Here is a 13108-nt window from a genome sequence, read left to right on the forward strand (position 1 = left end):
CTACTGAGGGAGGAAATCCTTTTGTGTGGCTAGACTTATAAATAAAGGCATGGCATCAAGGTCAAAGGAAGTCATAGTGCCATTGCACTTAGCCCTCATCAGGCCCATAACTGAGTACAATGCTCCCTTCTTCATGTACCTAACCAGGCACACCAGTTGGAGTGGCCCCTGAGTTTTATCACTAAAGAAATACAAAGAATAAGACACATGTCTAATGCAGACTAACTAAAGGCCCTATCCATTTACTCCATCTCATATCATTTATAGATAAGTGACTTATGCCTCACTTACAAGCCATTCTCTGATCCAGCCCTGATGAAAATGTTACATATTCACAAAAAAAAAGTTATACAAGGGTTACATATTCCATGGACCTGAAACTTACTTGTGACTCTAAAAGAACTTGCTGGAGAGACAGACACGTATTACAAAGGCTACATCATCTATGGAATATACTTCACTCTCTTCAGAAAGAATTCAGATAAATGGATGGAGAACCATACATTCCCACTCGGGGTACTCACCATGTCCCTTATAGACAGAAGAAATCTGTAAAATGACTCAGGGCTCCATCCCTGAAAGATCCACTACCCTGATACTACCCATCCCATATCTGGGGAATTAAGATATAACACTGTCATATCTGGGTATTATTGGCTAGGATTGGAAAGACTCTTGTGCCATTAGCAGAGTAGTCACCTATGAACCTATAAAGGGAATGATTAAGGCATAGCGGCTGGTGGATGGAGAAAATAACCACAGTGAATTTTTGCTTGTAGATATTTCTAGAGGACTATTAACCTTTGAGAATATTAAACTGTGGTATTCAATTTTTGTGAGGAGAACATGGGGATGCAGGCTATAAATTTAAAAACCTGAGTGTGCACAAAATCCTTCTATCTTTAGAGGAGTGTCAGTAAATATTTGTGAAAAATTGCCTTGAAGGGTACATTCTGATGCATTTGGACATATATATTAGAAGTAATGTATTAAAGAAGGTGCATTACATAATGAAAGTAATAAGTGAAAACATTGTGCTAGTTGTATATGCTCTATTGTTTCTGATCATGTGTTTCTCTGGAATGTTTTGGATGTATATGTACATATTCATATACATAAAATGGTAGATTAATGATATTTTAATTTTGTGTTACAAACTGTGCATATAGAGAATGAAAATAAGACCCCCCTATGATTTCGATTAAGTACCGTGCAATCTTTTATATCAAAGTACCGCTAACTCAGGCAAATGAGACTTCGCTTGATATCCCATTCAAAGGACCGAACACACAGACACAGACACAGACGCAGACACAGACACAGACACAGACACACAATCACACACACACACACACACACACACACACACACACACACACACACACACACAGACACACACAAACACACACACACACACACACAGACACACACACACACACACACACACGCACATACACACACACACACAGACACACACACACACACACACACACACAGACACACACACACACACACACGCGCACACAGACACACACACACACACACACACACACACACACACACACACACACAGACACACACACACACACACACACACACAACACACACACACACACAGACACACACACACACAGACACACACACACACACACACACACACACACACACACACACACACACACACACACACACACACACACACACAGACACACACACAGACACACAGACACACACACACACACACACACACACACACACACACACACACACACACCTCCTTTTATGGTGCATTGCATTGTGAGTAGTAATACAAAATGATTTTAAGCATAGGATGTAGGAACAGAACTCAGAATGCTGTGATCTTTTAGCATTAGAGGTAAGTGTGCTACCTGTTCAGCTGTTAACAATGACAAGACAATGACATATGTCACTTATATATCCATGATATTGTTTCACCAAGACTCATGTCTCATCCCTGAACCAAGCCAATGTTTCAATAATAATGTTCAGGAGGCAATAAAGATATAACTCATAAACTGAAAACACTAAACTATATGGCACCCATGGTATGGAGAAATTATTCCCAGCTGCTCTACCAGAGCCCTTGTGTTTGATTCCTGCAATGGAAGCTGAAGATACAGGTTTGGAGGTGGGGGTTTAAGCAGCTAGTAGCCTGATCACTCATGACTGTGAAAAGCTGCTAGGTTCATGGTTAAATAGGTGTAGATGGTCCTAGTTTAAGACTGGGAGGGGTGAACTACTAATCTACTTAGCCACCAACCTCGCTTACCAGATACAGTATAGACACTTTGCTTCCAGCACACATGCATATATCTGAAGTGCAATATCTCTGCAAAGTACATAATGCCCTGTAGGGAGAGCAGAAGATTTCATCTTAAAGCATCTAACAGGTACTAACCTTCAAGTGGTGGCTCTATTATATAGATTGGGCTAATGAAGAGATCCTCTGGCATGACAAATATTACAAAAATATGTATCAGGATAGCAAAGTGTAGCAGAAGAAGAAGACAGCCAGAAAGTTAGTCAATCAGTCCATAGTGAGTACAAAAATAAAAATGTTAGCCAAAAAAGACACTAGTTGTATAGCAGTTATTTACATGCTATAGGTAGAAAAGCAATCATGATATCAATTTATTTGTAAGTGGCAGACTTTCTATCAGACTGTACTGGTAATGGTACACATACACACACACACATGCATATTGTGTTTATAAATATATATACATATATATATATAAATATATATATATATATATATATATATATATATATATATATATATATATATATATATATATATATATATATATATGTACTTTGCATTATATATTGCAATTAATGGCTGACTTTAGTTTTCCTTTACAAATATCAATGTTTGAATGGGCCTTATCCAGTATAAATGAGAAACTGCTGTAGTAGCAGATATTGTTACTGGAGTACAGAGACTGGCTGGTGAAACATTTGATGTTTGTAATATAGCTGGTGTTGAGAACAATATAGCAGAGCAGTTGATGAATAAAATGTATTGGTAGAAATATCAGCAGGATACTTCACAGCCAGTTGCTTGAAGAACGTTACCACCCATTTTTTAAACACACTAGAGTAACTGCTATGCAGTATTTATAAAATGATGCTGCTCGTCTTTCATTCTCTCCAGCACAGCTCTTTTGAGTGTGTACTTTTAACTTCTAGTGGGTACAGCTTGAGCCTTTAAAATAATTAATTATCACCTTACAGTTCAAATATTCATGTCTCTGGAACCACAATTGTTACTAGCAAACTGTAAATAACAAACTATTCAGGATAAGTTAATCTAAGCATTCATACAGTTTGGTGCTTTAAACTGGATTTTATAGGCCAAAATAAAGGCAGTAAATATAAATTTTGTAATACTGTCTGCTTATGATATCTCGGTAACCAATCAGTCAAGACAGATACTGCCAGCAGGATTGTTTTCATACAGCTGTGAGCTTTCGTATGAGGTTATGCAGTTCTGTCTGTGTTACCTGAATGTTGAGATATTTAGAGCAATATGAATATTATTACAATACAAATAAACAGTATACAAATAATATTCTGTATTTCTTTAACTGCATTAGAGAGAAGTCAAATATGAATACAATTGTTTTTGCCATCATGTATGCTTTAAGATAAAAAAATTCTGATAACTTGTATGTAGCATGGGTTTGGAATTATTAATGAAAATATGAACAAGCAATATTTGATGCCTAGAAGTGTCAGTAGGAGGTAACTGCAGAAATGCCCGGAGGCGCACTCTGCTGTAATAAGTCTATGAAACAAACAGTCATGCCTTTCCCAAACTGCATCCAAGTCAGAAATTATTCACTTGTGCGCCAACCAATGTATCATAATGGATTTTATAGCATAATCAACTTTATGTACTCTTATATGTCTGGGTGGTATAAAAGCATGAAAAGTTAGGACAGTAAACAAATTAAAATATAAGATGCATGAAAGGATAATATATATGAAGAATACTGTAGCCACAATTCCTTACTATCAGATACAGTTCACTGCATTATGTAAAGAAGTTCAAAGAACAGTATGTAAGAAACTTGCCACTACATTTATTCCTATTACTGTCCCATAATGCTGTTTATACAGCTGGATAGCAGCACTTACACTGCTATAAACTAATGGATAACACACACAGTACAGCAGGAATAAATCCAGGGTTCATGGAGTATATAGATTTACATTCTGCATGACACCTTTTCCACAAGGACAGAACTATAACTGGCATATATTCATAACGATATGAACACACTCAGAAATACTTAACTCTTTCCCAGTGAATTTGTTTCCAAACTATACATTGTCTAAAATGATTTGTTAAATGCAAAGAATATATTTAAGTGGGTGTACATATATGTACTCCCTTTCCCATGTTCATGTATGCATTATATACATTTTCCCATTCTGAGAGCTTTGTCTACAGTAAGCAATATCAATTCATCCTTGAAAGTGCCAGTTGTGCTATGCTTGGCACATAAAAATTATGCATGAATTAAAAAAATATCTCAGCCATAAACTGCTGCCTCTGTGAACTGAAGTCTCTGCTACCATGGTGCTATCAATCAGTGCCATTAAAATGGTATGTTTAAATAACATGGCATTTAAAACTATTCAAAACAATCTCATTTCTGACTATGAGAGGATTAACTTTGGGATGGATTCCTTTGATTGTCTCAGGAACTGTCCATCCTTTGTCAAGTACAGAATAATAGAAACAAATAAATAATTGGAGTTTCAAAAACTGGCTATTAGAAATCAGCTAGTGCAACTTAATTCAGCTAAATTATTAATGCAATAAATGTTCTCTAAAGCCGAAATGTGTGCACTGCAGAAAAGAATGTTAAATATCATTGAATTTACTGTCATCGCTAAAGATCTGCACAGATTAACGGACTTGTAAAGGTTGTTATAACACTAGTTTAATTTATAAAACACACATCATTAAACAATGTGAGAATGTAGGAAACACTTGCTATCTAAAATGATATAATGACACATTTTCCAGTTAATTAGCACTGCTGCTTTAAAGCAATTTTCTGGTGCTGAGAAAGACTTTAAATATAATATTCAGACATGTCTTAACACATACTTTGCTAATGTTTTGAATTGATATATTTTCATTTAATTTTAATGGGATAATGACAGGTTTCCAAAACACAAGTCCTTATATTACATATTTTAAAATACTTTGGGAAAGCTGTTTTTTCATTCCAGGTTTGCAGTATAGTAGAAAAAGATAAAATACTTTTTTCAAAATTGATTTTGTCTTATAACCATTGCTTTTCACCCTTAGAGATGAATATATAACATAGCAGATGACTGTGAGGTATAAACATCTAGATGTATAACATTATTTTCAAGGTTTAACAGTCTGGGATCCTGTGAAACTAAATGTATTTGGAAAGAAATCATGAATTCATTGTCCCAGGCTCAGTTTTCCTACTGAGTGAACCTATTGCTGTTACGCTAACTTAGGATACTAGAACTATACTAGGGTACCTGGTTAGTATTTCTGGGTCACCCTGTGAAAAAAGACACGAGTCAAGTGGACTTACCTGGTTAATAAATATATAAAAATGATGTTCACACTTTTTAATTTATTTGTAGTTTCTGAGCATAAAATGTACTATAAGACATAGTAAATTTACATACAAGGTTTGTATTATGGTGCTTAAGATTTGCAAAAGTTGGTATAAATGTATACACATATACATATACTCTCACACAAATACTTACCTGTATGCGTGTGTGTGTAAACGGGTCTACTTCAGAAGACTGAAAAGCTAAAAGCTGACTCTCAAAATACTGAAAACATTTTTCATGCGGGGGCTGCACCCCCCATACCCCCTGCTAATTATATATACCAACTCCAAGATCGCACAACAGTGGAGAAGGGGTAAATTCCATCATTTGCACTACATTGGGGAAAAGGGCAAAGCTGACCCTGGTGGCCAAGTGGTTCTTCACCCTGTAACAGTAGGTCGGTGGTCTGAGGCTTCATATATACATATAGATATATACATATAGATATAGATATACCTACAGAAATGCACATATAGTGTATTTATTTTCCATTTTCTGAGGCTTTATATATATATATATATATATATATATATATATATATATATATATATATATATATATATATATATATATATAGCTAGATAGATATAGATGTAGATATACCTAGAGAAATGCACATAAAGTGTATCTATTTTCTATTTTCTGAGGCTTTATATATATATATATATATATATATATACCTACAGAAATGCACATATAGTGTATCTATTTTCTATTTTCTGAGGCTTTATATATATATATATATATATATATATATATATATATATATATATATATATAGATGTAGATATACCTAGAGAAATGCACATAAAGTGTATCTATTTGTAGGCACATGCATTTCAGTAAGAACAGTAGTAACGATGGTAGCAGTCAAGCATCTTCATATCCACTGTGCATTACAGAACTCATACCATCAATCTGGACAGTGCCAGCATAGCTGCAGAATGGGACTCAGCACAGCATTTCATTAAAAGAACAGTAGACTTCCAAGTCTAAGAATATAAACTAAATAAAGCACAGCTGATTGAACATAGGAGGCAGAAAGTGAATCTTACAAAATATTTTTTGTGATTAATATGGAAATCCCATCCTGAAAAAAATACTCAGAGGGTTAGTCCCTAACGCATCATTAAAGGAATAAAAGAAATGGGCTTTCTACATCTATTAGATGATTTAAATAATAAACTGTAAGTTTAAGTATATTGAAATACAGAAAATATAATGTTCTAGAAAATTACAGAATGTAAAAAGCAACTGGATCATTTGCCATTTATTCCTTGCATGTAGCCACCCTCAGATTTTACCTCCATTTTGAAGAAATGACAGGTTTTTCATACTTGGAGTGAGTTTATGAATAACCATCTAGCTCTAAAATTCCTTTTTAAAGGAACATAGTGTGTCGCATTGCTTGATCTGGACAGGAAGTTTACTACACAGAAGGGGTAGTTACTGCATTACAAATCTGCTCTCCAGTGGGATTTGCTTATTTGTTGAAGAAGGTTCAGATTTCTGATTCTAGTGTTTCCAGGACAAATAAGAGGTATTTAACTGCCACATCTCCTAATGACCTGTAAAGTATGACATCAACTGATCCTAAGGAGTCTGTAAGGAACTAAATACAGGGACAAGGCTTCCTGCCTTGCCTAATAGAGCAGATCCTTTAGTCCCATGATTTTTTTCCCAGGAAACTGTAGGACTCTAACTGCTTAATATGTTTAGTAAGATGCATCTCAAATGGGGCACTGCATTCAATGATGGGCCTTATCAGTGCAGATTATAGAGATGTCAAGATTTCATTGGACCTAGAGGAAATACAATTTGCAATAAGCTGCGCCAGATAGATGAATTTCCTGATCATTGCTGCAACATGATAGTCAAAGTAGATGGACTTATCTATCCATGTTCCAATGTCTCTCACAAAATCTTTGTTTTGTAGTGCAGTGTTTTCTATGGTATAAGCTGGGTGGAGGGTTTGCTTGCTAAATCTAACAATACAACGGTATTGCATTTTTTAGCATTTAGTTTTAACCAATTTTCAGCACACCATCTGTTAATATGCATAAATTCACTTGTAGCTTCTGCATATCAGAAGGAAAATAAAGTATAACACCCAATCTACAAACATTAGCCATCTTGGTTAAACAGAGTTCCTGATTTTTGATTTGATGATCAGAGAAGTATATACCAAATAGCAAAGATCCCATCACAAAACCTTTGGTACTCTTTAATTTACATTCATACTCTCTGGGGTCATGCCTGACACCTACACAGTGTGGTTTCTCTCCCTCAGTCCATCTGCTATGCGTCAAACTACAAAGGGATTGATTTGCAGTTCACGTAGCTTGTTCACAGTGTTGGCATGCGGTATATCATCAAATGTTTTTACAAGGTATAATGGGATCTTGGAAGGAAGGTAGTATTTTATTGTCCTGCAGCACAATAGCCCTTTTATTAATGTAGGGGAGTTACAACTTGAACAAATGATATCAAGAGGATATCCTTCAAGACTTCACTACCCAACCATATTCATTTCTACAGATTATGACCAAACTGGAAATTGCTCTGATGGGGCAGGGTAGGGTTATTGAACATAAACTGTAAACCAGTGTAGGTAGTAGCTTCAGAGGACAGCAGTAGGAACAGCCAGGCAGTGATATTATGAGGTAAATTTTCTTTTTTTTTTTTTTTGTAGGTTATGGCAGGCTACTAGTTAAAATATATTGGTCTTGGCTGTTTCTGCTTTTTCAAAACATTCCTTGTATTGCTGCTTTATTCCTCCTAAAGTGATTTTTTTCATGGTCAATTGCAAAGGATTACAGTCAGTCAATAATGTTAGACATTAGAGTTTCAGGCTGTATATTGTTTGCATAATTTATGTTGATGGTTCACACACTGTTCAAATGCAAAGGTATCATCTGTTAACAGAAAATGTGCCTTTTTACCTGTTGTTTCAGCTGCTGAACTTGCTGCGTCAGGGATTACTGAAAGGCTATTAAGAGGAGTATGACATCTAGAGACATGAGTGTTGTATATTTTGGTGTACTGCTGCTGACAGTGCGGTGAATGTAATTGCTGCTCTAATCAAGGTTAAATTTGCTATGATGATATCTTTGCTGCCTACAGCTCATTTGCAATCTGGTTTGTTCTTGTGTTAACAAGCTACATTATTAGAACTTTCCGTGCATCATTGCTGGACTATGACAGTGTAGTTCATAGTTTCATGGGTAAGTACTAGGCTAGCTGCCCTTGCAGGGCATTTTAAGCCTAATCCACTTCCATTTATAAGTGAAAATCATACTGTGTACCTTGTATCTATGAGGTAAACACCAAAACCATTATGGCAACCCCTACCCCCCTAGTTTCTTAAAAAGAAAGAACTCTTTGACTGTCAGATACCCACGTGGTGACACTGGTAGTATCTTTGCTGTATGTCTTCTAAAGGATAAGTGAGATGAGACCCACAGTGCCAACTGCCTTCTTGGTTTTGTAAATATGTTTGTGAATTTGATATAACTTATAAGGAAAGGTGACCATGGTGTCCAAGTGTCTTTTAGGTGTTCCTGGCATGTTTTATCATTTTTTTATATGACACATTTGAGGTAGGCAAACCAAAGAAAATAGCAGAAAGACATTTAGGGTGGTATTCATACTCTGGGCCTTTGCATTTTTGTAGTGGTGATCTGCAAAGCATGGCACTACTTGCTTATGCAAATCCTGGACTTTCAGGACAACTACATAAATGCAGAGAACTTTTTATGAACATGCACCCTTCTCGCTGTTAAGGAGGTTTGCACATATGTGCATGAGTTTGATTCATAGACATGAATCTGTAATGAGCTCATTTGAATACAAAGTGTATAAATAGCCCTGAATTTACACCAGTGAGTAGCAGTTTTCTTGGAGAATACTGAAATGCGAGAGGAGATTAGTTGGTACTTCTGCATACCTGGACTTTTTTTACTGAAGGGAGTCACTTGCATAAATGTTTCATTTTGATGATTGTGCATACCTGGACATTTTACTGAAAGGTTAGCTGATGAAATGTTTCATTTTGGTGCTTGTGCATTCCTGGACATAGTAATGAAGGGGTTGCTTGGGTGAATGTTTTATTTTTCCACTTGTGCATACTTGGACATGTTACTGAAGGGGTGTCTTTGGCGAATGTTTAATGTTAGTGCTTGTGCATACTAAGGGCATGTTACTGATGGGTTCATTTGGATGAATGTTTCACTTTGGTGATTATGCATACTAGGAAATGTTACTGAAGGGGCCACTGGGGAAATACTTATTTTGTGTGTCAGGGAAGCTTGCATACATGGTCAGACTGCTGAAGTGATCATTGGGCAAAATAATTTAGTGTGTCATTTTAGTGCTTATGCATACTTAATACAAACTAATGAAGGGGTTGCTGGGGGAATAATACATTTGTGTGTCAGGGAAGTGCTTAAGCATACTTGTACAAACAAGTTTGCAAAGTGAAACTCCAATATCAAAGGTGAAACATTGCGGTTAACAACAGATGTGCGTACCACAGGGATGTCGGACTATGAATTAAAAAATTGCCCCATTAGCACACTACATTTTACATTTCTCATTTGCTTCTCATTCTTTTTAATGCCTTTTGCATTAGTGCAAATGGTCTCTATGAATGTTGGCTTTGCTATGCTCATCTGTAAGCATCAGGAATACCCTTATCACATTTGAGGAAGCTGCCATGAATACTGGCCTTTGTTTACAAATACAGTTTGTTACAATTTTTTAGCCATCAGTGTTTCTTTCAGAACTGTGCAGGCCATTCTCAGCAGAGTTCAGTTAGAATTATCTAACATTTAGTTATTAAAGAATAAAGACAAAGGGAATGATGTGATATAAGCACGTTTGTGTTTTATAGACTATTCATTTCCAGTGATAAGAACTCCAAGTGTCACGCCAGTAGTCTGCCAAAAGATGTTTTTGTGTGGCGGTAAAACAGAATAAGGGAAAATGTAAGGATGATATACACGACTGGTATCCAGAAAAAAGTTATATATCTGGGACTACATCGATATGATGAAGAGATAGCAGGAAGGATATAAGAACCAGTAGTTTCACACCATGAAGACCATGAGGCTACCAAGAAGAGCAATGGCAAGAGCCTCCTCATGCATGTAGATATTATATTTTATCTTTGCGCATTTATAATCTCAATATAAACTGCTGTCTGAAGGTAGGCAGTACATCTGGGATGGCTCAGGTTTTGTTTGGTCTGGGGGTGAAATGTGCTTTTGTTACTTTTATTAAGTACTGGTTACCTTCTAGCTGAGCAATAGAATACTAAGTTATGTCCACATAACCAAACATAGGGAGTCAGGACCAGCTTTAATACTATGGGGGCCACAGCAGGATTACTAATCAATGGGACACCTTCAGAATCAATATGACTGGAGGGCACAGCAGAGGTAAGGAAACTGTCATAGCTTCACAAGATTTAAGGTGTATAAAGCCACAAGTACCAACAGACTATAAAAGCTAATAAGGCCTCTGGCGGTGTGGTCATTACAACTTCACTTTTTTTTACAGTCAAACATCATAGGTGCATATATAATTTTATCATAGTTTGTGTGCAGGCTGTAGACAGTGTGTTCATTTTATTTGTTTTTCTTTTCTGACAAACCTCAGAAGTGTGCACATATGGTTAATATAGCTTGTCTAGTAAAAATGAACTGTTTAGGACCAACATGTTACAATGTGGTACTATGACTGTCTTTTGTTTCCAATTTCATAATAATTGAGCACTGAATGCATATATAGGTAGTTTTTTTTGGGGACTAGGGTTAAGAGGGCATGCTTTTATATACATGTGACAGTATAAGGCTGAAATATGTTATTTGGTCAGACACAAAAAATAAGACTGAATTTCTTTCCTTTCTTATGTTATTATTTGGACCATTATTGGTTGAAAAGACTGGAAAAATAATTATAAAATGCATTTCACAGCATCTATAACCCCATGGGTTCTGGATGGCCCCCAGACCCTGATGTAATACCATCCCTTATTCCACAGTTAATACACTGCACTCCTGGCAAGATAGGGCGTGTGGAAAGGATTGAAGCATAATTTCTTCCCTTAGTCATGATTTTTGTTTGGGGTACCCATGAAGAAAAAGGTTTGAAAAAGCTCTGAAACCCACTGAAAACATGTAGAAAAAAACAGCTTAATACAGGTATTTTTCACTGTTATTATAGTGTAATTTGTCCCATTTGGGGTGTATTGAAATGATTCAGGAAAAAAAGCAAAGTCGAACAGTAAGAATTAATTTTTTTCACAGTCATGATTTTTCTTCAAGACATCATTTAAATAAAATAGTGTTGCAAAATGACTCTAAAATGCACCTAAGAATATCTATAAAAACTATGACTACTGGGCACCTGTAAGCCCCCAGACCCCAGAATTAATTCATTCATTTCCTCCAGTTATTACAGTGAGGTCTGGCCCAGTTAAGGTGTATTGAAATGATGCAGGAGAAAGCGGAAGACAAAGACAAATTGTCTGAAAATTTAGAAAAAAGTAAATTGAATGATATAGGGAGACCATGATGAGTCACTAACGGGTGTCGGGGGGGGGGGCAGTGAGGGAGGTGCCATGAAGTTCTTTATCAAGGCACCATTTCCCCTGAGACTACTCCGGAGTAGCAGCTAATATGCATGACTAGGAATAACCCACCTGAAAAGTTTTTGCAGCTGTGGGTGGACACCTTACCAGCATATCCAAGAATGTTAGACACAGATGAGATACACACATACTCATGCAAAATCACATGCACAGACATACATATTTGAACACTCAGTAACACACACACACACACACACACACACACACACATACACACACATATTTATTTATTTTATTTATTTATTTATTTGCAGTTGTTTAACCAGGATAGTCCATTGGGCCTAAAGAACCCGTTTTCAATGGAGTCCTGGGGAGAAAAGCTCCACATACAGATTATACAAAGATTATGTTCCACACATAGTTTACACGAGGATTATAGAGAAAAACATTGTAGAATTTCTGGTTATAAGTTAGATCAAAAAATATCAAACAAGTAATACAGGCAAAAATACCAAAAGAGAAGTAGTTTTTTTTTTTTTGACTAAAAATTGCTAGGTACAAATAAGGAGTTGTATGCTAGAAGCAAGCATGAATTTACTACTTGGGATTTGAGAGAAAGGAAAGAGGAAAAATGTTGGGAGTAGAGAGTAGGTTATGAGGGATGTATATGCATACACACAGCCACATATCTAGGCCTATGTATTTAAACACGCACATACTTCTCTCCACAGAAATACCTACCCAAATGGCTATGTGAGAAGAAGAAGCTAAGAAGAACAGAAATGTTGTGTTTCATGCAGCTGCTCTCTTCTCTTCTCTTCTCTTCTCTTCTCTTCTCTTCTCTTCTCTTCTCTTCTCTTCTCTTCTCTTCTCTTC

At 36.2% G+C, this 13108-nt stretch overlaps 1 protein-coding gene across 1 annotated transcript in view; it reads right to left on the bottom strand.

Annotated features, from left to right (window-relative positions):
• Positions 1-13108, bottom strand: part of LOC122787923 (dynein beta chain, flagellar outer arm-like) — a 5188001-nt gene that overhangs the window by 273754 nt on the left and 4901139 nt on the right. The gene's annotated exons all lie outside the window — the stretch shown is intronic.

The sequence above is a fragment of the Protopterus annectens genome, chromosome 13.part0 (assembly GCF_019279795.1).
Source record: "Protopterus annectens isolate FY-2018-M chromosome 13.part0, PAN1.0, whole genome shotgun sequence".
Classification (NCBI taxonomy): domain Eukaryota; kingdom Metazoa; phylum Chordata; order Ceratodontiformes; family Protopteridae; genus Protopterus; species Protopterus annectens.